The sequence below is a fragment of the Ambystoma mexicanum genome, chromosome 12 (genome assembly GCF_040938575.1).
Source record: "Ambystoma mexicanum isolate Mex_15411 chromosome 12, UKY_AmexF1_1, whole genome shotgun sequence".
NCBI lineage: Eukaryota > Metazoa > Chordata > Amphibia > Caudata > Ambystomatidae > Ambystoma > Ambystoma mexicanum.
In genome coordinates this window covers 971,968,701-971,992,922 of record NC_090936.1, presented here as the reverse complement: position 1 = coordinate 971,992,922, position 24,222 = coordinate 971,968,701, and the positions used below count along the sequence as shown (strand labels likewise).

General features: G+C 47.7%; 1 protein-coding gene across 2 annotated transcripts in view; it reads right to left on the bottom strand.

Moving 5' to 3' along the window:
- The window catches only part of MAPK8IP2 (mitogen-activated protein kinase 8 interacting protein 2), a 451,558-nt gene that overhangs the window by 318,718 nt on the left and 108,618 nt on the right, over positions 1 to 24,222 (bottom strand). The window lies entirely within an intron of this gene.

Here is a 24,222-nt window from a genome sequence, read left to right as displayed (position 1 = left end):
TTGCAGGGGGGCGGCCTGCCTCAGGGGAGGCCTGCCTGGAGACACAGGGTCTGAGGAGACCATGTGAACAATGGCCCCTTGGCGTGGGACACCTTTTGAAGTGTACATGTAGTTTGGCACCTTGGCCTTTCGCGCCCCTGACAGCCGCCCATCCCAGCGCGCATCCACCGGCGCAAACCGCCTTTGATACAGGGGGGTGGGATGGATGGGCCTGGGGCGTGCAGATAAGGCACAGGAAGACTGCTGAATGGAGACACACTTATGTGGATTGCAAGGGGGCGGCCTGCCTCAGGGGAGGCCTGCCTGGAGACACGGGGTCTGAGGAGACCATGTGAACAATGGCCCCTTGGCGTGGGACACCTTTTGAAGTGTACATGTAGTTTGTCACCTTGGCCTTTCGCGCCCCTGACAGCCCCCCATGCCAGCGCGCATCCACCGGCGCGAACCGCCTTTATATCAATATATAGTATATCGCCTTTATATCAATGATAGTATATCGTTGCTTATCAATAACAAATGCCACATACCGGAGATTCTTGTGAGCACAGACCCACACTTCAACCGGTGTATTATAGTGGTCAAGACCCTAAGGCCTGTATAATCCAATGGTAATTGTTAGTATAGATATATGTGTGACTTTTATAGAGACATAACCTACTGAAAGACTTTGAACAAGTGTTATTTAGTGCATGCATTATCGAGAATATGTTATGTTAGCTTAGATAGATAGTGACCACCCTGCTTCACAGCGACCAGACCTTGGAGCACAGATGTCTGACGTCCATCCTTGAATGGAGACACACTTGATTCATTTAAAAAATCGAAACAAACGTTGTTAAAATATATGTGGTGTTTTATTTTGTATCTTATTTTCATGACACAAAAATACAAGACTTTAAAGATTATACAGGTCAGGTTGCAGCACAGCGAGAGAAAATCCCCTGTACTGACCGCTGTCACTCGGGAACGTTTCTCTAATGGCACGAACAGCACAGGCGGGTATCACTCTTCGAACGCGGTGTCCAAGCCTCCCGTGGAGCCACCATGTAAAGGAACGATAGGCCACCAACCTGTACCACCTGTGAAAAGGAATGAAACAAACTGTTTTTAAATGACCAAGATAAGTTTAATAAACGTTTGTTGTCAATGACAATTCTTGTAACTAATGGCATTCTGCACGGACAAATGCTATCTAGACAATGCACACTATTGAACGACTTACTTGCGTTACAATGATATGTAGATGTAATTTTGGAAACAGTAGAAGATCATGAAATAGGAGTGGCATGACAAGCAGAGTATACTTACTCGTTACTCGGATTACGAGGACGAACAGTTGCGCGAAGTTCGTGCATAAGCACCATCAATATTCTCGACACGGCCCATGTGAGGCAGGCTGCCCTGAAGTCTGGCAACTCGGTGATGCATTGCGGTCGTGGCTCGCCTTCCGAAATGTAGGCCAGGCATCCCGAGTTTTCTCGGCAGCAGCAGTTCTCGTCCTCAGTTGGCATTAGCTTGCACCGATTGCATGTGCACCAGGTGGAGACACCGTCCATTCGACTAGGCCCAGGCTCTTCATCTGTTGATTTGTTCTGCCAACTGCCGTCCGAATCCCCATCGTTTTTGCGTGCTTCCCTTTCCGTAGTTCCTCCTCGGTATACTCGGGTTCGTACATGTAGGGCATTATTGTAGCCATTGTGTGGTAAACAGAGTAAAATAATTTACCAAGATGGTACAGGTGTTCACACGGGCTACAAGCGGCGAAGGTAGCTGACCAGAGCACTGAAATGAGTCACAGAATACTCAAAGTTACACAGAGAGAGGAATGGAATCGAAAATCTGCTGCTGTGTCTTGTGAAACGGTCTGTTTATACTTGTTGAGCAAAGAGATGTCCTGCCATTTCCATGGTGACACGTCATTAGCTGAAGCGCAGCGAATGTTGACACGAGACATGCTTTGGCGTTGGGAAATGGGTGGTACGAGTCTGCTGATGACAGGGAATTGATTTAGTGCCGCAAAAGCAGGTCAGCCAGGGCGATGGGGGAAAAGATAGGATTATCAGAAAATGGCGGCTCCCTGGTGCTTGTTTTCGCGTGCGTTTAATGGACGAAAACTCAGGTAAGGTCCATAGGAAAGTTTTCTAAAATCGAGCCACTTAGGCTTAAAAAAACATGGCCGACCCGTAGGGACAATAAAAATGTTTACTAGACCATGCCTTTAACCCCTTCCTTTGAGGGGGAGACATTTTTAAAGAGGCAACAAGGATCCCGTGTCATGGGCTGTATTACCCTCAATGATACAAGAACTTGGAATAGGAAATTGGACGAAGCTGTAATGCGCACCTTGAAAATGGGTCACTTATTTTGAATATATATTTGGGACAAGGACATTTTGTTTTGGTTGGCGGGAAATTGAAAGGACTGCAAACCGTCCGCTGAAGGACATAACATTTTGGTTTCAGTGCTCTTTTTTTGTGGAGGTCAGTTCATATCACAAACATGCATAAAAGCCACATCACTGGGGCACCTGTGGCAGAGGAGATGCAGAGGCCCCACTGTGGACCTAGTCGCCTGCCCACGGCACGCGCCAACCTTTTTTCTGTCTCTCCATCTCTAGTTCTCTTCAAGAAAGAAAGAAGAGAGGAATGAATGTTTCAAACAACAGAAAGGCTGGCAGTAGCTCTAGGCTAGGTGGGCAGAGCATACCCCAAGTACCCGTTTAAAAAAATGACCCTTTTAGGACAGTAATAAACTATTTCCATGAATATATGATAAGACTGTGGTAAACGTGCAAAAAAGATACTTATAATGCAAATTTAGCACTGCCTAAAAATCTGTATGGGAACAAACTTTGAGGGGGATTTAAAATCTGGCTGAGCAGCATAGCAAGGCTTAAAAGTAAGGCATAAAGCTGTTTCACCTTGCTATACCGCTCTGTTACATTGCATAATGGTTTTTGCAGATGGAGTGGTAGATGGGGGAAAATACATGTTCACCTTATACTTTGGTCTCGTACTGCTAAACCTCTCTATTTTGCGCTAGCATGAGATTTTCATGCTGGCATAAAACTGATGGTTTCCTATGAAATGTACCTGCAATTAGCACCTGCTATAACAGGAGGGTCCCATAGGAACTCATTGTAAATGCCTATCCAAAACCCTTTTCTAACAGTAAAGTATCACACTTGGTTTAGCCTTTGCACCAAGTGTACTTTTTAGCTTATAGGCAATCATCAATTACCATCCAATGCCCTTTGTGGCAAAAGTCTTTTTTAATCAGGAGTCTTATTGTTTTAGTAATTTATGGCTTCATTCTTATAGTCCGAATTACACAACTTGGTTTTCATTATCTACGTATCATGACAAAGAGCACATAACCTAAATCTCATAACCTGTCTCATGGTCTGAAATTCATAGGTGACACAGGTTTCGAGCTAAGCTCTTCTTCAGGGCCTCTTCCTTCCAATCTTAATGTTAGTAAATAACAACTTTCTGGGTAACCTTTGTATTTCAATCTTCCCTTAAATAATGCAACTTCAGATGTTCGCACCTCCTGGGCGGTTAGGACCGCATATATTCAATATGTTATTATTTATTCTTATTCTTATCCTGTCATATTATCGCTGCATTATATACACATTCTGTACATGGCGGCATCGGAAAACAAGATCCGATCAATAAAGGCGAATAGCAAGACCGTAAAGAGGGAGGTGGGGAGCCAGTGATGAATGGCTGGAGAGGGTGAGAGAGAGGTGGGGAGCCAGTGATGAATGGCTGGAGAGGGTGAGAGAGAGGTGGGGAGCCAGTGATGAATGGCTGGGTAGGGTGAGAGAGAGGTGGGGAGCCAGTGATGAATGGCTGGAGAGGGTGAGAGAGAGGTGGGGAGCCAGTGATGAATGGCTGGGTAGGGTGAGAGAGAGGTGGGGAGCCAGTGATGAATGGCTGGAGAGGGTGAGAGAGAGGTGGGGAGCCAGTGATGAATGGCTGGAGAGGGTGAGAGAGAGGTGGGGAGCCAGTGATGAATGGCTGGAGAGGGTGAGAGAGAGGTGGGGAGCCAGTGATGAATGGCTGGGTAGGGTGAGAGAGAGGTGGGGAGCCAGTGATGAATGGCTGGAGAGGGTGAGAGAGAGGTGGGGAGCCAGTGATGAATGGCTGGAGAGGGTGAGAGAGAGGTGGGGAGCCGGTGATGAATGGCTGGAGAGGGTGAGAGAGAGGTGGGGAGCCGGTGATGAATGGCTGGGTAGGGTGAGAGAGAGGTGGGGAGCCGGTGATGAATGGCTGGAGAGGGTGAGAGAGAGGTGGGGAGCCGGTGATGAATGGCTGGGTAGGGTGAGAGAGAGGTGGGGAGCCGGTGATGAATGGCTGGAGAGGGTGAGAGAGAGGTGGGGAGCCGGTGATGAATGGCTGGGTAGGGTGATAGAGAGGTGGGGAGCCGGTGATGAATGGCTGGGTAGGGTGAGAGAGAGGTGGGGAGCCGGTGATGAATGGCTGGAGAGGGTGAGAGAGAGGTGGGGAGCCGGTGATGAATGGCTGGGTAGGGTGAGAGAGAGGTGGGGAGCCGGTGATGAATGGCTGGGCAGGGTGAGAGAGAGGTGGGGAGCCGGTGATGAATGGCTGGAGAGGGTGAGAGAGAGGTGGGGAGCCGGTGATGAATGGCTGGGCAGGGTGAGAGAGAGGTGGGGAGCCGGTGATGAATGGCTGGAGAGGGTGAGAGAGAGGTGGGGAGCCGGTGATGAATGGCTGGGCAGGGTGAGAGAGAGGTGGGGAGCCGGTGATGAATGGCTGGGCAGGGTGAGAGAGAGGTGGGGAGCCGGTGATGAATGGCTGGGCAGGGTGAGAGAGAGGTGGGGAGCCGGTGATGAATGGCTGGAGAGGGTGAGAGAGAGGTGGGGAGCCGGTGATGAATGGCTGGGCAGGGTGAGAGAGAGGTGGGGAGCCGGTGATGAATGGCTGGAGAGGGTGAGAGAGAGGTGGGGAGCCGGTGATGAATGGCTGGGTAGGGTGAGAGAGAGGTGGGGAGCCGGTGATGAATGGCTGGAGAGGGTGAGAGAGAGGTGGGGAGCCGGTGATGAATGGCTGGAGAGGGTGAGAGAGAGGTGGGGAGCCGGTGATGAATGGCTGGAGAGGGTGAGAGAGAGGTGGGGAGCCGGTGATGAATGGCTGGGTAGGGTGAGAGAGAGGTGGGGAGCCGGTGATGAATGGCTGGGTAGGGTGAGAGAGAGGTGGGGAGCCGGTGATGAATGGCTGGGTAGGGTGAGAGAGAGGTGGGGAGCCGGTGATGATTGGCTGGGTAGGGTGAGAGAGAGGTGGGGAGCCGGTGATGAATGGCTGGGTAGGGTGAGAGAGAGGTGGGGAGCCGGTGATGAATGGCTGGAGAGGGTGAGAGAGAGGTGGGGAGCCGGTGATGAATGGCTGGGGAGGGTGAGAGAGAGGTGGGGAGCCGGTGATGAATGGCTGGGTAGGGTGAGAGAGATGTGGGGAGCCGGTGATGAATGGCTGGAGAGGGTGAGAGAGAGGTGGGGAGCCGGTGATGAATGGCTGGAGAAGGTGAGAGAGAGGTGGGGAGCCAGTGATGAATGGCTGGAGAGGGTGAGAGAGAGGTGGGGAGCCAGTGATGAATGGCTGGGTAGGGTGAGAGAGAGGTGGGGAGCCGGTGATGAATGGCTGGAGAGGGTGAGAGAGAGGTGGGGAGCCGGTGATGAATGGCTGGGTAGGGTGAGAGAGAGGTGGGGAGCCGGTGATGAATGGCTGGGCAGGGTGAGAGAGAGGTGGGGAGCCGGTGATGAATGGCTGGAGAGGGTGAGAGAGAGGTGGGGAGCCGGTGATGAATGGCTGGGTAGGGTGAGAGAGAGGTGGGGAGCCGGTGATGAATGGCTGGAGAGGGTGAGAGAGAGGTGGGGAGCCGGTGATGAATGGCTGGGTAGGGTGAGAGAGAGGTGGGGAGCCGGTGATGAATGGCTGGAGAGGGTGAGAGAGAGGTGGGGAGCCGGTGATGAATGGCTGGAGAGGGTGAGAGAGAGGTGGGGAGCCGGTGATGAATGGCTGGAGAGGGTGAGAGAGAGGTGGGGAGCCGGTGATGAATGGCTGGAGAGGGTGAGAGAGAGGTGGGGAGCCGGTGATGAATGGCTGGGTAGGGTGAGAGAGAGGTGGGGAGCCGGTGATGAAAGGCTGGGCAGGGTGAGAGAGAGGTGGGGAGCCGGTGATGAATGGCTGGGCAGGGTGAGAGAGAGGTGGGGAGCCGGTGATGAATGGCTGGAGAGGGTGAGAGAGAGGTGGGGAGCCGGTGATGAATGGCTGGGCAGGGTGAGAGAGAGGTGGGGAGCCGGTGATGAATGGCTGGAGAGGGTGAGAGAGAGGTGGGGAGCCGGTGATGAATGGCTGGGTAGGGTGAGAGAGAGGTGGGGAGCCGGTGATGAATGGCTGGAGAGGGTGAGAGAGAGGTGGGGAGCCGGTGATGAATGGCTGGAGAGGGTGAGAGAGAGGTGGGGAGCCGGTGATGAATGGCTGGAGAGGGTGAGAGAGAGGTGGGGAGCCGGTGATGAATGGCTGGGTAGGGTGAGAGAGAGGTGGGGAGCCGGTGATGAATGGCTGGGTAGGGTGAGAGAGAGGTGGGGAGCCGGTGATGAATGGCTGGGTAGGGTGAGAGAGAGGTGGGGAGCCGGTGATGATTGGCTGGGTAGGGTGAGAGAGAGGTGGGGAGCCGGTGATGAATGGCTGGGTAGGGTGAGAGAGAGGTGGGGAGCCGGTGATGAATGGCTGGAGAGGGTGAGAGAGAGGTGGGGAGCCGGTGATGAATGGCTGGGGAGGGTGAGAGAGAGGTGGGGAGCCGGTGATGAATGGCTGGGTAGGGTGAGAGAGATGTGGGGAGCCGGTGATGAATGGCTGGAGAGGGTGAGAGAGAGGTGGGGAGCCGGTGATGAATGGCTGGAGAAGGTGAGAGAGAGGTGGGGAGCCAGTGATGAATGGCTGGAGAGGGTGAGAGAGAGGTGGGGAGCCAGTGATGAATGGCTGGAGAGGGTGAGAGAGAGGTGGGGAGCCGGTGATGAATGGCTGGGTAGGGTGAGAGAGAGGTGGGGAGCCGGTGATGAATGGCTGGAGAGGGTGAGAGAGAGGTGGGGAGCCGGTGATGAATGGCTGGGTAGGGTGAGAGAGAGGTGGGGAGCCAGTGATGAATGGCTGGAGAGGGTGAGAGAGAGGTGGGGAGCCAGTGATGAATGGCTGGAGAGGGTGAGAGAGAGGTGGGGAGCCAGTGATGAATGGCTGGGTAGGGTGAGAGAGAGGTGGGGAGCCAGTGATGAATGGCTGGGTAGGGTGAGAGAGAGGTGGGGAGCCAGTGATGAATGGCTGGGCAGGGTGAGAGAGAGGTGGGGAGCCAGTGATGAATGGCTGGGCAGGGTGAGAGAGAGGTGGGGAGCCAGTGATGAATGGCTGGAGAGGGTGAGAGAGAGGTGGGGAGCCAGTGATGAATGGCTGGGCAGGGTGAGAGAGAGGTGGGGAGCCAGTGATGAATGGCTGGGCAGGGTGAGAGAGAGGTGGGGAGCCAGTGATGAATGGCTGGGCAGGGTGAGAGAGAGGTGGGGAGCCAGTGATGAATGGCTGGAGAGGGTGAGAGAGAGGTGGGGAGCCAGTGATGAATGGCTGGAGAGGGTGAGAGAGAGGTGGGGAGCCAGTGATGAATGGCTGGGTAGGGTAACATATAGGCAGAGTGTGTGGGATTAATAGAGGCACAGGGAAAGAAAGATAGGCAGAGAGGGTGGGATTAATAGAGGCACAGAGAGAAAAATATAGGCATAGAGTGTGGGATTAATAGAGGCACAGAGAGAAAAATATAGGCAGAGAGTGTGGGATTAATAGAGGCACAGAGAGAAAAATATAGGCAGAGAGTGTGGGATTAATAGAGGCACAGGCAAAGAAAGATAGGCAGAGAGGGTGGGATTAATAGAGGCACAGAGAAAAAAATATAGGCAGAGTGTGGGATTAATAGAGGCACAGGGAAAGAAAGATAGGCAGAGAGGGTGGGATTAATAGAGGGATGGGGAAAGTAAAAGAGACAGAGTGTGGGATTAAAAGAGGGATAAGGAGAGAAGGTTAGGCAGAGAGTGTGGGATTAATAGAGGCACACAGAGAGAAAAATAGGCAGAGAGAGTGGGATTAATAGAGGCACAGTGTGAGAAAGATAGGCAGACTGTGAGATTGATAGAGGCACAGGGTGAGAAAGATAGGCATAGTGTAAGATTGATCGAGGCAGAGGGTGAGAAAGATAGAGGCACATGGTGAGAAAGATAGGCAGAGGGTGAGAAAGATAGAGGCACATGGTGAGAAAGATAGGCAGACTGTGATATTGATAGAGGCACATGGTGAGAAAGATAGGCAGAGTGTGAGATTGATAGAGGCAGAGGGTGAGATTGATAGAGGCACAGGGTGAGAAAGATAGGCAGAGTGTCTATTCTATTCTATTGGTTTTTTGTATTGCGCCAACACGCCCGTAGGCCTCAGGGCGCTCAATCAGTGTGAGAAAGATAGAGGCACAGGGTGAGAAAGTTAGGCAGAGTGTGAGATTGATAGGCACAGGGTGACATAGATAGGCAGAGTGTGAGATTGATAGAGGCATGGGGTGAGAAAATAGAGGCACATGATGAGAAAGATAGGCAGAGTGTGAGATTGAGGGAGGAACATTGTGAGATTGATAAAGGCACAGGGTGAGAAAGATAGAGGCACAGGGTGAGAACATAGGCAGAGTGTGAGATTTATAGAGGCACAGGGTGAGATTGATAGAGGCACAGTGTGAGAAAGATAGGCAGAGTGTGAGATTGATAGAGGCACAGGTTGAGAACGATAGGCAGAGAGTGTGAGATTGATAGAGACACGGGGTGAGAAAGATAGAGGCACAGGGTGAGAAAGATAGGCAGAGGGTGTGAGATTGATACAGGCACAGGTTGAGAAAGAGAGGGAGCGTGTGCGATTGATAAAAGGACAGGGTGAGAAAGATAGGCAGAGAGTGTGAGATTGATACAAGCACAGGTTGAGAAAGATAGAGGCACAGAGTGAGAAAGATAGGCCGAGTTTGAGATTGATAGAGGCACAGGGTGAGAAAGATAGGCAGAGAGTGTGAGATTGATAGAGGCACAGGGTGAGAAAGATAGGGCACCGGCTGAGAAAGATAGGCAGAGAGAGTGAGATTGATAGACGCACAGGGTGAAATTGATAGAGGCAAAGGGTGAGAAAAATAGGCAGTGTGTGATTGATAGAGGCACAGGGTGAGACAGATAGGCAGAGAGTGTGAGATTGATAGAGGCACAGGGTGAGAAAGATAGGCAGAGAGTGTGAGATTGATAGAGGCACAGAGAAAAAAATATAGGCAGAGAGTGTGGGATTAATAGAGGCACAGGGAAAGAAAGATAGGCAGAGAGGGTGGGATTAATAGAGGGATGGGGAAAGTAAAAGAGACAGAGTGTGGGATTAAAAGAGGGATAAGGAGAGAAGGTTAGGCAGAGAGTGTGGGATTAATAGAGGCACACAGAGAGAAAAATAGGCAGAGAGAGTGGGATTAATAGAGGCACAGTGTGAGAAAGATAGGCAGACTGTGAGATTGATAGAGGCACAGGGTGAGAAAGATAGGCAGCGTGTAAGATTGATCGAGGCAGAGGGTGAGAAAGATAGAGGCACATGGTGAGAAAGATAGGCAGAGGGTGAGAAAGATAGAGGCACATGGTGAGAAAGATAGGCAGACTGTGAGAAAGATAGAGGCACAGGGTGAGAAAGATAGGCAGAGTGTGAGATTGATAGAGGCAGAGGGTGAGAAAGATAGAGGCACATGGTGAGAAAGATAGGCAGACTGTGAGAAAGATAGAGGCACAGGGTGAGAAAGATAGGCAGACTGTGAGAAAGATAGAGGCACAGGGTGAGAAAGATAGGCAGACTGTGATATTGATAGAGGCACATGGTGAGAAAGATAGACAGAGTGTGAGATTGATAGAGGCAGAGGGTGAGATTGATAGAGGCACAGGGTGAGAAAGATAGGTAGAGTGTCTATTCTATTCTATTGGTTTTTTGTATTGCGCCAACACGCCCGTAGGCCTCAGGGCGCTCAATCAGTGTGAGAAAGATAGAGGCACAGGGTGAGAAAGTTAGGCAGAGTGTGAGATTGATAGGCACAGGGTGACATAGATAGGCAGAGTGTGAGATTGATAGAGGCATGGGGTGAGAAAGATAGAGGCACATGATGAGAAAGATAGGCAGAGTGTGAGATTGAGAGAGGAACATTGTGAGATTGATAGAGGCACAGGGTGAGAAACATAGGCAGAGTGTGAGATTTATAGAGGCACAGGGTGAGATTGATAGAGGCACAGTGTGAGAAAGATAGAGGCACAGGGTGAGAAACATAGGCAGAGTGTGAGATTTATAGAGGCACAGGGTGAGATTGATAGAGGCACAGTGTGAGAAAGATAGGCAGAGTGTGAGATTGATAGAGGCACAGGGTGACATAGATAGGCAGAGTGTGAGATTGATAGAGGCCTGGGGTGAGAAAGATAGAGGCACATGATGAGAAAGATAGGCAGAGTGTGAGATTGAGGGAGGAACATTGTGAGATTGATAGAGGCACAGGGTGAAATTGATAGAGGCAAAGGGTGAGAAAAATAGGCAGTGTGTGATTGATAGAGGCACAGGGTGAGACAGATAGGCAGAGAGTGTGAGATTGATAGAGGCACAGGGTGAGAAAGATAGGCAGAGAGTGTGAGATTGATAGAGGCACAGGGTGAGAAAGATAGAGGCACAGGCTGAGAAAGATAGGCAGAGTGAGAGATTGATAGAGACACAGGGTGAGATTGATAGAGGCACAGGGTGATAAAGATAGGCAGAGAGTGAGATTGATAGAGGCCCATGGTGAGATTGATAGAGGCACAGGGTGAGAAAGATAGGCACAGTGTGAGATTGATAGAGGCACAGGGTGAGAAAGATAGAGGCACAGGCTGAGAATGATAGGCAGAGTGTGAGATTGATAGAGGCACATGGTGAGACTGATAGAGGCACGGGGTGAGAAAGATAGGCAGAGTGTGAGATTGATAGAGGCACAGGGTGATAAAGGTAGGCAGAAAGTGTGAGATTGATAGAGGCACAGGGTGAGAAAGATAGGCAGAGTGTGAGATTGATAGAGGCACAGGGTGATGAAGATAGACAGCGAGTGTGAGATTGATAGAGGCTCAGGGTGAGAAAGATAGAGGCCCAGGCTGAGAAAGATAGGCAGAGTGTGATATTGATAGAGGCACATGGTGAGATTGATAGAGGCACAGGGTGAGAAAGATAGGCACAGTGTGAGATTGATAGAGGCACAGGGTGAGAAGGATAGAGGCAGCCCTGGGAGGATAGCTCAGCGGCAGCGTGCGTGTCTTGGAAGCAAGACGACACAAAGCAGCAACAGGTTCAATCCCCGGGTCCGCGCTTAGAAACCTCCGGGTGTTTAAGCGCGTTATAAATACGTAACTAAGACAAAAAAACACAACTTCGCAATTAAGAAAAACAAACAATTCCTGTAACAGCGCCTCGATGCCTGCGGGCTGTGTGAGCGCTTTATAAATGTAAATAAATAAATACAGGGTGAGAACGATTGACAGAGTGTGAGATTGATAGAGTCACAGGGTGAGATTGATAGAGACAAAGGGTGAGAAACATAAGCAGAGCGTGAGATTTATAGAGGCACAGGGTGAGATTGATAGAGGCACAGGCTGAGAAAGATAGGCAGAGTGTGAAATTGATAGAGGCACAGGTTGAGAAAGATAGGCAGAGTGTGAAATTGATAGAGGCACAGGGCGAGAAAGATAGGCAGGGTGTCTAGTCTATTGATTTTTTGTATTGCACCAACACGCCCGTTGGCCTCAGGGCGTTCAATCAGTGTGAGAGTGATAGAAGCACACAGTGAGAAAGATAGGCATAGACATATTATATGGCATTTATGACACGCCTGTACACAAGTGTTTCAAGGTGCGAATAAGCGTGTGCGAATAATAGAGACACAGAGAGGGATGGACATAGCCTGAGAGGTGACAACAATAAGAAAGTGATTATCTGGTAAATGAAGCTGCGAGGCTGAGAAGTGGGAGGGGGAGACATGAGGATCTGAATTAAGAGCCACAGAGACAGGTTTTCTCTGGTGACTGGAGGAATTGCATGGGCTACAGAAAACCCACGATGAAGGGAGAGACTGGGTGATGAGAAAAGAGATGCACTGTGGATGTTAGCAGACGGCAAGGTGCGAAGAAAGAAAAGGCTTGTGATTCATCACGTGACAGAGTGAGGAGAAAGAAGAAACAGATGCGAGCTTTTGATGAATGGAAGGCCAGGAGGAGGAGATACAGACTCCTGTGATGAATGGAGGAACATGACGCAAGAGTATGATCCTGTGATCGATGGGCTGGGCTGGCGTAGGGTAGTATTTTTAGACAGAACACCTGCCTTAAATCAGGTGGATCACAGGCTGAAATGAGAGATGAAGGGCCTGTAATGTATGGTGCTACACTGGGAGAAAGATAGGGAGCCCTAGGTGAAAAGAGAGCGGCTCATTACAAGATTGCCGGTCTGGAAATAAGGTGCTGGTAGGTGCCCTGTCAGTAGATCAGGCCCCTACCGACAGATGAATGCCTGAATCCCCGGCACCGTTACCAACAGTGCCAGTCAGTAATTTGGGTAACCCTATCCCATGCAGTGCTGTGGGACTCCATGGAATGGGGAGTTACCAGTGTCTTGCATCCCGTGATATCCCGGTGACACTGGGATATCGGGAACGTTAGTTCTCTGGTATCCCGCCGGAATTACCGGTGGGATACCGGGGAACTCATAATGAGCCCCTAAGTGAGGAGACAAATGGCATGCTAAATGGAGACCGACAGGTGGGTAGAATGAGCAGAGATTGAGAACCTCAATCAATGAAAGGGATAACACATGTATTGCTTCTTCTGCCCTTTTGTTGGATCTCTATACATGTGGTGCGTGTGAATTGTGAAAGTAATGTTGCGCTATTTAGCATTGTGATTTTAAAAGTACATCATTTCGTTACGCTGTTTGTGTTAATCATGGAGTAGATTTGAGTATATTTGTTCAGTTAGAAGTACAACTGCTTCCAGCGGGCCTAGCTGCCGCCCACTTCTTTCTGTTGGTGACTAGTTGGCGCCGGTGCGTTCAGGCTCATTTGCATCTGGGTGTGGCAGGCAGATCACTGTGTGGATGTGGTAACCGTCGAGGTAGGTTTGTTTTAAACCGGTGTTATCTTATTTTCGAAAGTACCCTTACTGGAACATTCTGTTGCCGGTAACATGGAGCAGGTATAAATTACTTCTTGGTGAAATTTTATTGGAAATACACAGAAATGTTACAAATTCTATGAGTTGTAACTGGTACAATGATTTTAGTGGATTTTAATATAATTTCTAAGTATATGAGGGTTAGGAGTTTTAAAGTAAATTGAGGTATTTTAATCACCAATGGTTTTTTAAGTGTTTTATGTATGTATACAATTGTATGTATTATTTGTAATTTTTATCACTCTTTTATCTGTGTATTTTTATCACGTTGTGTGTTGTATATACAACACTTAAGTGCTAGATGCATATTAAATGAATGAATAAATGGCTTCTGTGATGTACAATTGTTTTTTACATTGAAGTCAAAGGGAGAGAACAGCGTACTGCAACATTACCTATCTCGTGCTTTGGCTACCCCGGCCGTGCCACAACCATTGGTGGGCCAGGGAATGGTAGGAGGTAATAGTAATGTTGAGTACGAGCCGGTGTCATCGGTGGTGCAGTCCTCGGAAGCTTCTTACTTGCATGAGGTATCTTGCGAGCCATGCTTTGGGACTATAAGGGAGCATAGGATTCCCATTTCCTTTATGGACGGTGGAAATATTCTCCTTGGAGTTAGGGACAACTCTCTGGATGGGGCGTTGAGTGAGAATACTTTGGGGTGCATGGAGGAAGCTTGGCAAACACGCTTTCTCATGATTCTGCACTGTGTACACCTGCAGTGAAGAAGCTTGAGCTTGCGGATTTGACCGTTGTTCGCAGTGAGCTGACATGTAATATGCCCATTACAAATAACTTGCCCATGATTGTTAATGTGAAGGAGATGTATTCATTGCCAGTTACCTATCGTCGGGCTGAGGGTAGTCCTCATCAGGTTTGGAAGCAGATCCAGCATCGTCTGCTGTCTTTCAGGAGTTAGACATTATTAATAGTAATACTTTGGGCAGAGATGTGGATCTAGGATTTCATACTACTAATGATAGGCCTAGCTTAAAATGCAAACCAAGAACTTGGAAGACGAATCAGATTAAACGAATGCTCTTAAATACGAGGTCGATATTAAAACATGCATCCGAAATGGCGGATTATATCACCTTGAACACAATTGCTATTTGCGCTCTGACGAGGGGCTGGTTGGATAAAGCAGCCGGTCCCTCTCTGTCCCTGGCAATTCCAGCAGGGTATGATGTGTTAGGGCAGATATACCCAATGGGAAAGGAGGTGGATTAGCATGTATCTATAGATCGGACCTACAGGTATGGGAAGTAGGAATTCATGGACCAGAGGGCTGTGAGACAATGCATATCAGTCCTTACAGATGCTAACACTCCAGTCAGCTTAGTTCTACTATATAGACCACCTACACCCAGGCCTGAGTTCCCAAATCAATTGTTCAACATGGAACTCCCTCTATTAAAACCCACATCTAAGTTTATTCTTATGGGAGACTTTCATTTGTGGCTCAGTGACTCCTCAGACCAGACTGCTATGAGGCTTCATTCATCGCTCAAAGAACTGGACTTTAATCAGCAGGTACATATAGCCACTCACATCAAAGGTGCCGCAACATTTCATACTCAAATTAGTGAGCCGACGGTGTCCCCTTGCCCTTGGTCGCAGCACTATTTTATCATCTTTAGGTATAGTTCCCTAGGAGAGTGAGTAGGACCAAAATAGGCAGAATGATCATAACATCAAGGTATCTTCGAAAGTGTTCTCCAGAGGCTATGGCCATCTTCCTTTCGCAAATGTAGAATCTGCTAAGGATGTGCCACATATGTACCAGGATGTCACATGTAATACTGTCAATGTTATTGCCCCATTAAAGACTAGGGGCCTCATTACACGGTAGGAGGAGGACCAAGGTGCTATTAGCACCTTGGTCCATGCCGGTAAAATACCGCCACCGCCTTGGTGGAAAGGGGAATTACCACCCTATTCCAAGGTTGGCGGGGCGGTAATTCCCCCTTCCACCATTGCCCTTCCCCATTCCCATTTTACCCCATAGGGTTCTATGGGAATGGGGAAGGCGCTAATTACGGTGCCGCAAATTGCGGTACCGTAATTAGCACCATGGTTCCTTTGCGGGTTGGTTTTTAACGCCTGCTAAACAGCAGGCGTTAAAGTACCTACCCGCAAAGGGACCTCGTAGTAAGGGGGTAAGGGTTAATGGTCACCGGTACCATTACCGGTGACCGTTAACCCTTACCGCCTTCCGTGTAATGAGGCTAGATCCTTTCCGTGCAAATAAGCGACTGCTTGGTACTCGCCGGAATTACAAGGGATGAAACCACGCAAACGAAAACATATGGGCAAAATCTAGAGCGACAGGCGATAGGGAGGCTTATTTGAGAGCAGCCAAGGAATATAAAATGTTGTTTATTGAAGCTAAAATATCTATGTATAATACCAGGATTACGAAATGCAGCGCGTGATTCGCATGAATTGTTTAAAATCCTTAAGGAGCTGGAGAATTCATGTCCAAAAAGAACGGTTGAGTTTCCCAATTATACCACTTGGTACGACTTGATTCAAGAGGCCATGTTCAATAACTGCATAGGATTAAAGAAAGTATTGATATGAAAAGCAGCTGGTTAATTTCTGAGGGTGGGATGGAGGATGCATGGACAGAGTTTAGATTTAAACCGGTAACAGAGGCAGAGACGACAGATATCATGAAGCTTAAGCCAACTAGCTGGAAGGGTAATGTGTGCCCCGCAATTAGAGTTCCCATCCCTGATTATTGCCATAACTTAATTTGTAAACCTGTTATTTAAGGAGTGTTATGTGCCTAAATGCATTAAGAATGCCTGGATTGCACTTTTATTGAAAAAAAACAGGCTTCAATTGTCCCGCCTTCTGGCCAATTATCGGCCGATCACAAATATGCAATTCCTGCTGAAAATACTTGATTGGGTGTCTATTTGCAAGTCCGGGATCACTTGTCTAACAACAACATCCTGAGTGTCAGTCTCATTTTAGTCCAGCCCGTGGGACAGAGACAGCCCTTCTAGACTTTAAGTAGAGTATATTACAATCTTTCAACAAGGGGCTAATGGTATTGCTAATGCTGTTAGATCTGACAGCTGCATTCAACCTGGTGGACCATGCCCGGTTGACGGAAAGACTTCAGAAGGTGGCCGCTTTTTCCATCTCAGCAGTATCCTCGGTGGCATCATTCTTGGAGAATCGGTTAGCAAGGGTATTTAATGGTATGACAGAGGCAGACCCAGGAAAGAATCAGCACGGCGTCCAGCAAGGTGGCTGTCTCTCGCCATCATTGTACAATATTTGTACCTTACCGCTATTCTAACTGCTGGAGGACAGGTAGAAGTGAAGTTTACAAACTACGCGTATGATACACAGTGCATAATTCCCTTGTACGGGGTGTATGAAGAGAACCTGAAGAATAGTAATAGAGTGTATTCACGGAGTCAGGCCTGGATGATAAAGAATGGGCGAGCCCTTAATGACGATAAGACCGAGCTCATGATTGCCAGTGCAGGGGCTAAGCTACCGAAAGTGGGTCCTGAAAATCAGCATTCTCTGATTGCAGGCTGCAAAATTGCCATGCAGGCAAAGGTCAAAACACTAGGTGTTTTTTTGGGACCAAACCATGAGCTTGCGAGCCCAGGTCAACAGCCTTGTTTCCACATAAGCTTATCATATTAAACCGCTGACACATATACAGCCCTATCTGTCCAAAAAGAATTGTGTCACTGTGGCCAGGGCTATTATTGGTACAAAATGGATTATTGTAGCAGCCTCCTGGTGGGCATTTGTAAGGGTGACTGTTGAAGACTGCAGGTGGTTCAGAATAGTGAGAGTGGTGGAAGGGCTGAAGAGGAGAATGGATGCCTATGGATGCCAGAATCTCACACCGACTTCTTACAAAAACTCATAAATGCCTGTCGGGTACAAAACCAGACTATCTGGCAGAAAACCTGGTTAAAAGACTCATTCAGAGATCTTAAAGATCTAATGACTCTAATTGGATTCTTGTTTCAAAGACTAAACTGTTTACAGTGAGTGGAGGCACATTTTCTGCTGTGCACCTATTGCATGGGATGCGCTGCCCCTCGATCTTAGGTGCATTGAATGGCTCGAAACATTTAAGCAGATACTCAAAACACACCTTTTTTGCCTTAGGTTTTTGCACGGTGTTTGACTATTATGCATCAACGCTTTACTGCTGTATCTTCTGTCTGTATTGGTTGTTGTTGTTGGCTGTGTCTGTATCCTATTTAGTGTGTAGCGCCCCTATGCCTTCGGGCGGTTGTTTGCGGCGCTTTATAAATACATTTAATTTAAATTAAATAAAAATTAAAACTAAATGTTTGGTTATTTTAAAAGTGTATATGTGCGTTTGGTTTCTATAGGTTGTTGATTTCTATGTGTGGTTATCTTTTGATTTACTAAGGCCCTCATTAGGAGGGCGCTGGATTTTTTTAACAAGAATGACCACGTGTGGCAAAATGATTGGAATCAGCCAGACTATAGGAAGTCCACTGGCATGTCAATAACAGATGGGGATTTCCAGTACTATTGCTTGCAGGATTTCATAAATTATGCATTATTTGTGTTTAACTATTTTTTGTAAAACATTTCCACCTCAGTTTTGAGGGTGGACATTGGCTTTGCAGTGAGGCGGCTCATGCTCCTGTTGTACAATTTTTGAAAATGTCATCAGACACCAGAAAATCCTCACATTTTAATTGTTTCCTTTAGGTGCAGGGAAACACTTGTGCTCCCTTTCACTTCATGGAATAACGTTTGGAAACTCGTGGGGTGTTGATCATTATATTTTTACCTCCACATTTTGGGCGCAGGGAAAAACTGAAGGTGCTTTTATGCAGTAGTTGACCTCCTAATTAGGTGGTTTCAAAGCATCCACTATCCCTGGGAATACCCCATGCTGCCTAATCTCATACTTTGACAGGGGGTAAAAACAGGCGGTATTTGCAAATATCACCTGTTTTTAATATTATTCCCAAACTCACAGCTGGTCAAACGTTTCTCCAAGCAGAGAGTGGGAGGTATATCCCATTCCTCAGCAGGTTCTGGAACTGCCTCCCAGCCCCCCTCAGACTTGAGCCGGATAGTCTTAAGTTCCGGAAACTTCTCAAGACCTTCCTTTTCTCCTCTTCCTTCCATCTCCCCTCCCTTTCTAACGCCCCTCTGCCGATGTTACTGGGGCCTGGTCCTGTTTGAGTCATCCAATGGCCAGACCACCATTCTACCAGTCCTCCCAGCATTACTTGCCAGCACTTGCCCTCGGGCACCCTTCCCAGGACTAACCGTACCTGGTCCACCCTGTCCATCGCACCCATCCTCCCTTCCCCCTCTCTTTCCTCTGGCACTTGCCTTCTTGGCCCCCCAGCACTTGCTCCCCGCACCCTCCCCACTCCCTCTTGGACACCCCCTGCTGCACTTCACCCTCTCCTCCCTCCTACGCACTTAACACCTTTGTCTTGAACTTGCACGGCAGGATTGTCACAAGGCCAATATAACCGTTATTGTCGTTTTGTAATTTTCTTTTCCTATGTCTCTTCATCCTCCCCCAAATTTGTCTTATGGCGCCTGACTTGTGTATAGGTGCCATACAAGTATCCAATAAATAAATAAATAAACCAATTTTGCTGACTGGAATTTTTGATTTATATGTTGTAGTTTAAATATGTCATGTTCTACATATATTTAGTATTTCCATATTATTTCCATATGAGCGACTAGAGAGAATGAGGGTGATGCAAAATTCCTCAGAACAGCATTTTATTAATGAGATTGAAAAGCAGTGGTTTCAATGTCGCTGAACACCAGCAGCAGAAGAACAGTGCTGACCATGGTGCTGAAAAGGGCAGAGGCACTGGGGCACATCTGTCCCTGTTATCGAAAACTCCAGCGAAAGGGTTTTCCTTAGTACTGAAAACTCCAATAGCAGAAGTTCAGCGTTGTCCATGGTGCTGAAAACGTTTAGTACAGAGGTACAGTCTGAGTCTGCACATGGTGATAAAAACTCTAGCCAAAGAAAGCTAATGCTGTTCACGGATGTATGCCTATTGACGTCTAAAAAGGACCGGTTGGTTGCTCCTGCCGGGATCTTTATCAAACGGTGCCCTGTTGCCAAGAGTGTCGGTGCACGTTCATTCAGCGCTGCACTCTAGTCTTCTCGTCGAGTGGCTTTCTGGTGCCCGACGAGGCGCCACACTTTCTTCACCGCACGGCCTAGACTCACGGCTTGTAACTCCCTGCAGGGACCAGGTGCACCCCAAATCCCTGCCTCCCTACCTTCCTGAACCGCGTGGCACTCCACAGCAAGGAAGGAGCGTGCCATGTGACTGTTGTCAGGCCGGCATCCTGCCAGGGCGGGCCTGCTCTAAAAATCCAGGCCGCTGCTGTCACACGCCCGGATGCAAAGACTTATTTGGGGTCCCCATCTGCTGCAAAAGGAATGGACCAGAAAAGAAGACTGCTCTGCCTACGTCACCAGACTATGCAACCTCCTCCCTGTCAGAATCAGACTCGCCCCCACGCTCCTACAATTCAGAAAAGAACTCAAGGCCTACCTCTTCAAGAGGTCTCTCCTCCTCAACACCTAGGCCATTATGTTGCCCCATGCCACTTGACTCGCTAGATGCCATCCGCCGCTCTAGTCCCCCCCACCCTGTACCGCGGTACCCCTCCCCTTTGTCCTTCTGAATCCCCCTCTGAATCCCCCCCACTGTATATATGTCCGGTTGCACACCTCTGCAAAGCACTCTCATGTGTATAGGTACTGTTTTATATCTTTGTAAAGCGCTCCGTTGCTTCTCAAAGCTAGGTCAGCACTCAATAAATATCATAATAACAGTAATAATAATGCAATTAATGCCAGCCCGCTTCTGGCATACGCGTCCCGGCCAGGACTCCCTGAAAGGGCCTCCTTCCCCCCACGCTGCTGCTGCTCTGGTGCCAGGCTGCCTATGACATATGCAGTGTAGCTGAAAAGACTTTACGTGCCCCCTGCTTACAGCTACTGCTCTGCCTGCAGCTTGCAAAGATCGAGGCGCACACTGAAAGACCTTCTTCAGCACATCCCTGGCCAGGCTGTCTATCAAGTAAAGATTGGGCAAAATCATTTTTGTAACATAAAGTGCACTTTATAAGGACCTTTTTAAAAATCTTTTTAAAGACGTCTTTTTAGTTTTTTGATGCCGCTACTTAGGAATAGGTACAGGGTGTAATAGTGTGAAATGACATTTCAGTCAGCTCTATAATTGTAGAATCCGCCAACTGGAGACTTTTAGTGCATTCCTACACCCATCGGTTCAATACCTCACCTGACTTGGTTAAACCTAATTTATGTAAATGACTATATAGAGTATTTAAGGGAGGTAACATACATATCTATAAAAGTTGCAGCCTTTTCCAATCTATTTGGCTCTTAATAGAGAGCAGGCTGAGCTTGTGACAAACTGCGCTCATAGGCACACCCGTTGGTAAAGTTAAAACACAACGCCACTATTGTGCTTCGATTTCTCCACATGCAGTTCCATCTAATTCGGCACCATAAAATCAATTTTGCTAAAATCTTCTGATTATGAAATGTAATTACTGAAAAAATTGAATAACAACCAACACGTGTTTCAATCAGTTTTATTTGGCCAGCCATGGCTTTAGCTGCGGACCTAAACCCTGGTTGCTTTTACAGATACTTTGCTATTTGGCCAACAGATCGTACCCCGAATACTCAATACACTAAATGATTTCGATTTTTACCTGGCCCAAATTTCATTTAAATGTGTCCCTAATTTTCTGAGTATTTCGACTTCATAATTATAATTTTCGGTTTTTGCACATTAATTTCTAAGTCCAATTGACATGTGAAAGGATTTTGATAAACGATAACCTATTAAATAAATAAATTAATATAAACGATTGCGTTGGAGTACAGATAGCAGGGAGATGTATACAAGGATGGACACAGCTACCTGGCATATGCTTATCCCATGCCTACACAAAAGCCAGAACTGTCGGCGTATCCAGGGCATGCTCTGGTATTTTCTATAGTAGTGGCGGTCAACAGACCCAGGCTGAAAAAAGTGACCACTGGATGAGCCAACCCAACTACGTCTGCCCTCCCAAGACCAGCTTTGAGCCTCAATAGAGTTACCCTTCTCCTCAGCGAGCCACCAGCAGCATCCTTAGCCAACCAATGTCCTCGTGAAGCATTACTTCCTCCCTCTTGCGGAGAGAAGAGAAGCATCCACATATAGATGGATGATGCAATTATCTGTACCTCGTGTGCCAGCTTAATCGCGGGCAACAGCAGCTGCTCACATTACAAGTGCTTAAGAAATGCTGTACGACTTAGATGGCCCAGCGATTTAGCAAACCTCCTTATATCAGACAAGCTTCATAGGTCTTTGGTGGATTGCTTGCAACTGGAGTAAGGAAGTACAGATTTAAAAGCGGTAAATTCTGTAATCCAGTTGTACCGGCAAATCCTCCTCGCCATCCACACGTATCCCATCCCAGGATCATTCTGGCAGTGCATTTGCTTACATTTGGAAATGGTTCAAATCCTTTATTTCTGCTCAGTCTTTCCCCATTTAAATTTTGGCTGTTTGGTCTATTACATAATGTTGCCCCTGTTCGTTTCTTTTTTTTTCTAAAATATATTGGTTTTTATTGCATTTGTAAGTGAATTTTCTTTTCATCTGCTTAAAATAATGTTGAATTTCTCTATTTTGTTCTTGATTTTGTTTTTTGAACGTTAGCTCGTTGCAACTGGCACATCACATACCAATCCAGCACTCTATGTGCTTTCTGGTTTTCTCTGTATTCTTGTGCCCTCTTGACCTCTCTGTCAATCTATCTCGATGTCAGCCTCTCTCAGTGTCCTGTCAGAATCAGTCAGTGTCAGTCTCTGTCAGTGTCAGCATCGTCCCCCTGTGGCTGTCTCTGTCATTTTCTCTCAGCCATTGTCACACTGGGACAACAAATACACTACCACACCAATTAAAAACTGGCTCACAATTTCAAAACACTTTTGATTACTTTTTGCCACAAACTGAGCAGCAGCAGGAGACGCATTTTCGGCAAACATTATTCCAAATAGGAAATTGTAATGCATATTGGGTGCATATCTTGTTAAAAACAACCAGCATTAGCTCATTGAACAAGCCAACATTGTCTCACAAAAATGTCCCTTGTAAGTCAGGTGGTGCAGCACTTCAGGCATTGCCCTTTGCCCTTTAGTCCAGTCCAAGGCTGCTCTCCGTGTCATTCTCTTTCTGTGTCAGATTTAGTTACACTTTGGCAGTCTCTGACAGTGTCCACCTCTCTCATTCTCTGACAGTGTCAATACCTTTCGTCATTACCTTTCAGTGTCAGTCTCTGGTGGCATCAGTCTCTGCCAGCATCAGTCTCTGAAAGGGTCAGTTTATCTATCAATGTCACTCAAGATCAGGCTCTGTCAGTCTTTGTGTGTGTCTCTCTTTCTCGTGTTTTGGCTCTGTGTGCAGGGCAAGCTGCCTGGAGTCTTCGGAGGCCGTGGCCAAGGTGCTCTGTGTTGGTTTGTTCCTGCTTTGAGTTCCTTGCATAAGATGCGAAAAGGGCTTCAGAGCTCTGCGATGGGGGCGAATGCCTGCAGGCAAGCACACGCCCAGTCTCCAGTGCACAGCCATCTTTAACATTATGTAGCATGGTCAAATTATCAGTAATTGCAGATTGGTTTCCCAACATAATGTTCCAAATGGACTCTAAGCAGGTCAGGATGAGATAGCGTAAACTGCTCGGCCCAGTTGTCAGGGTGCTATTGGAGCTTCTGACTTTGAACTCCATTACCTAGTGGCACAGGTCCAGTTTTCCATCTTTTGGTATGTGTCTGGATGACCTGCCCCACACATAAAGGTTGAGCGTCGTTGTGCTTGTTTGGCTGATTCCAGGTTGGGTCTCGGCAGCTACGTATGAGGAAGATGATCTATTTGAGCCAGCTTTCACCACCGGGACACTGATATGGCACTAACATGGAAAAAGACATTCAAGTACCCTATGTGGATACTAATATCAAGACCCCGGGGCACATATTGCCTTATGGCAGGTTTGTCTCCTTGTCTGACTTTCAAGGGAATAGGACTTCAGTCAGGTTAGAGATCTTCAGTGTTACCTTATATGGGGGGCCTTCGGGGGCAAATGGCATCATTTCATTTGAACCTGAAACGCCTCCTATTCTCTCCTAGATAACAGGTTTGAGAGGTTGTAGGCATTTGCTGTTCACCCTCTATACGCTGCTCCAACATGGCGGACAGGGCAATTTCGCTGTTTTTGGATATTACCAATATTACACATTGGTGGGGAACCTATATGCTAAGTAAAGGAGTATCTACTGTATACATTTCAGATTTAAATGAGTTTATCTTAACATAGGAGATGGTAGAATTAGTCCAAGGAGCAGATCAAGTAATGCTATATGTTTACACACGGTATGGCCATTCCCAAGTTTGGTTCCATTTTGGAAGGAGTGATTGCACATCTCAATAAGATAACTGGTATTTGTCAATACAGAATTCCTCAAAATAGCTTTTGAGTGGCCTGGATAAAGCCGGCAAATTGAAAGTGTCTTAATAACCTGGCATTATCACTGGCCAGGAGTTGTATTTGAAGGTCGTGGTCTATTAAGTCGGCACTTACAATCAAAGCCTGTCTAAGAGGTTGTAGATGACCTATTATTTGCAAAGAACTTTATATTTCTATGTAAGAGGCTTAAAGACACCTGGTAAGACTGCAGACTTTACACGTATGTAGATGTTCATATGTATCTGAGCAGCCAGATCTGGCTGAGTGGAGGAATGAGTCCGCCCCAGCTATCTTGTTTGAGCGCATGGCCACAGGTTCAAATACCAGTTAGTCCACTCAGCCCTTCATCCTTCTGTGGTCCATAAAAT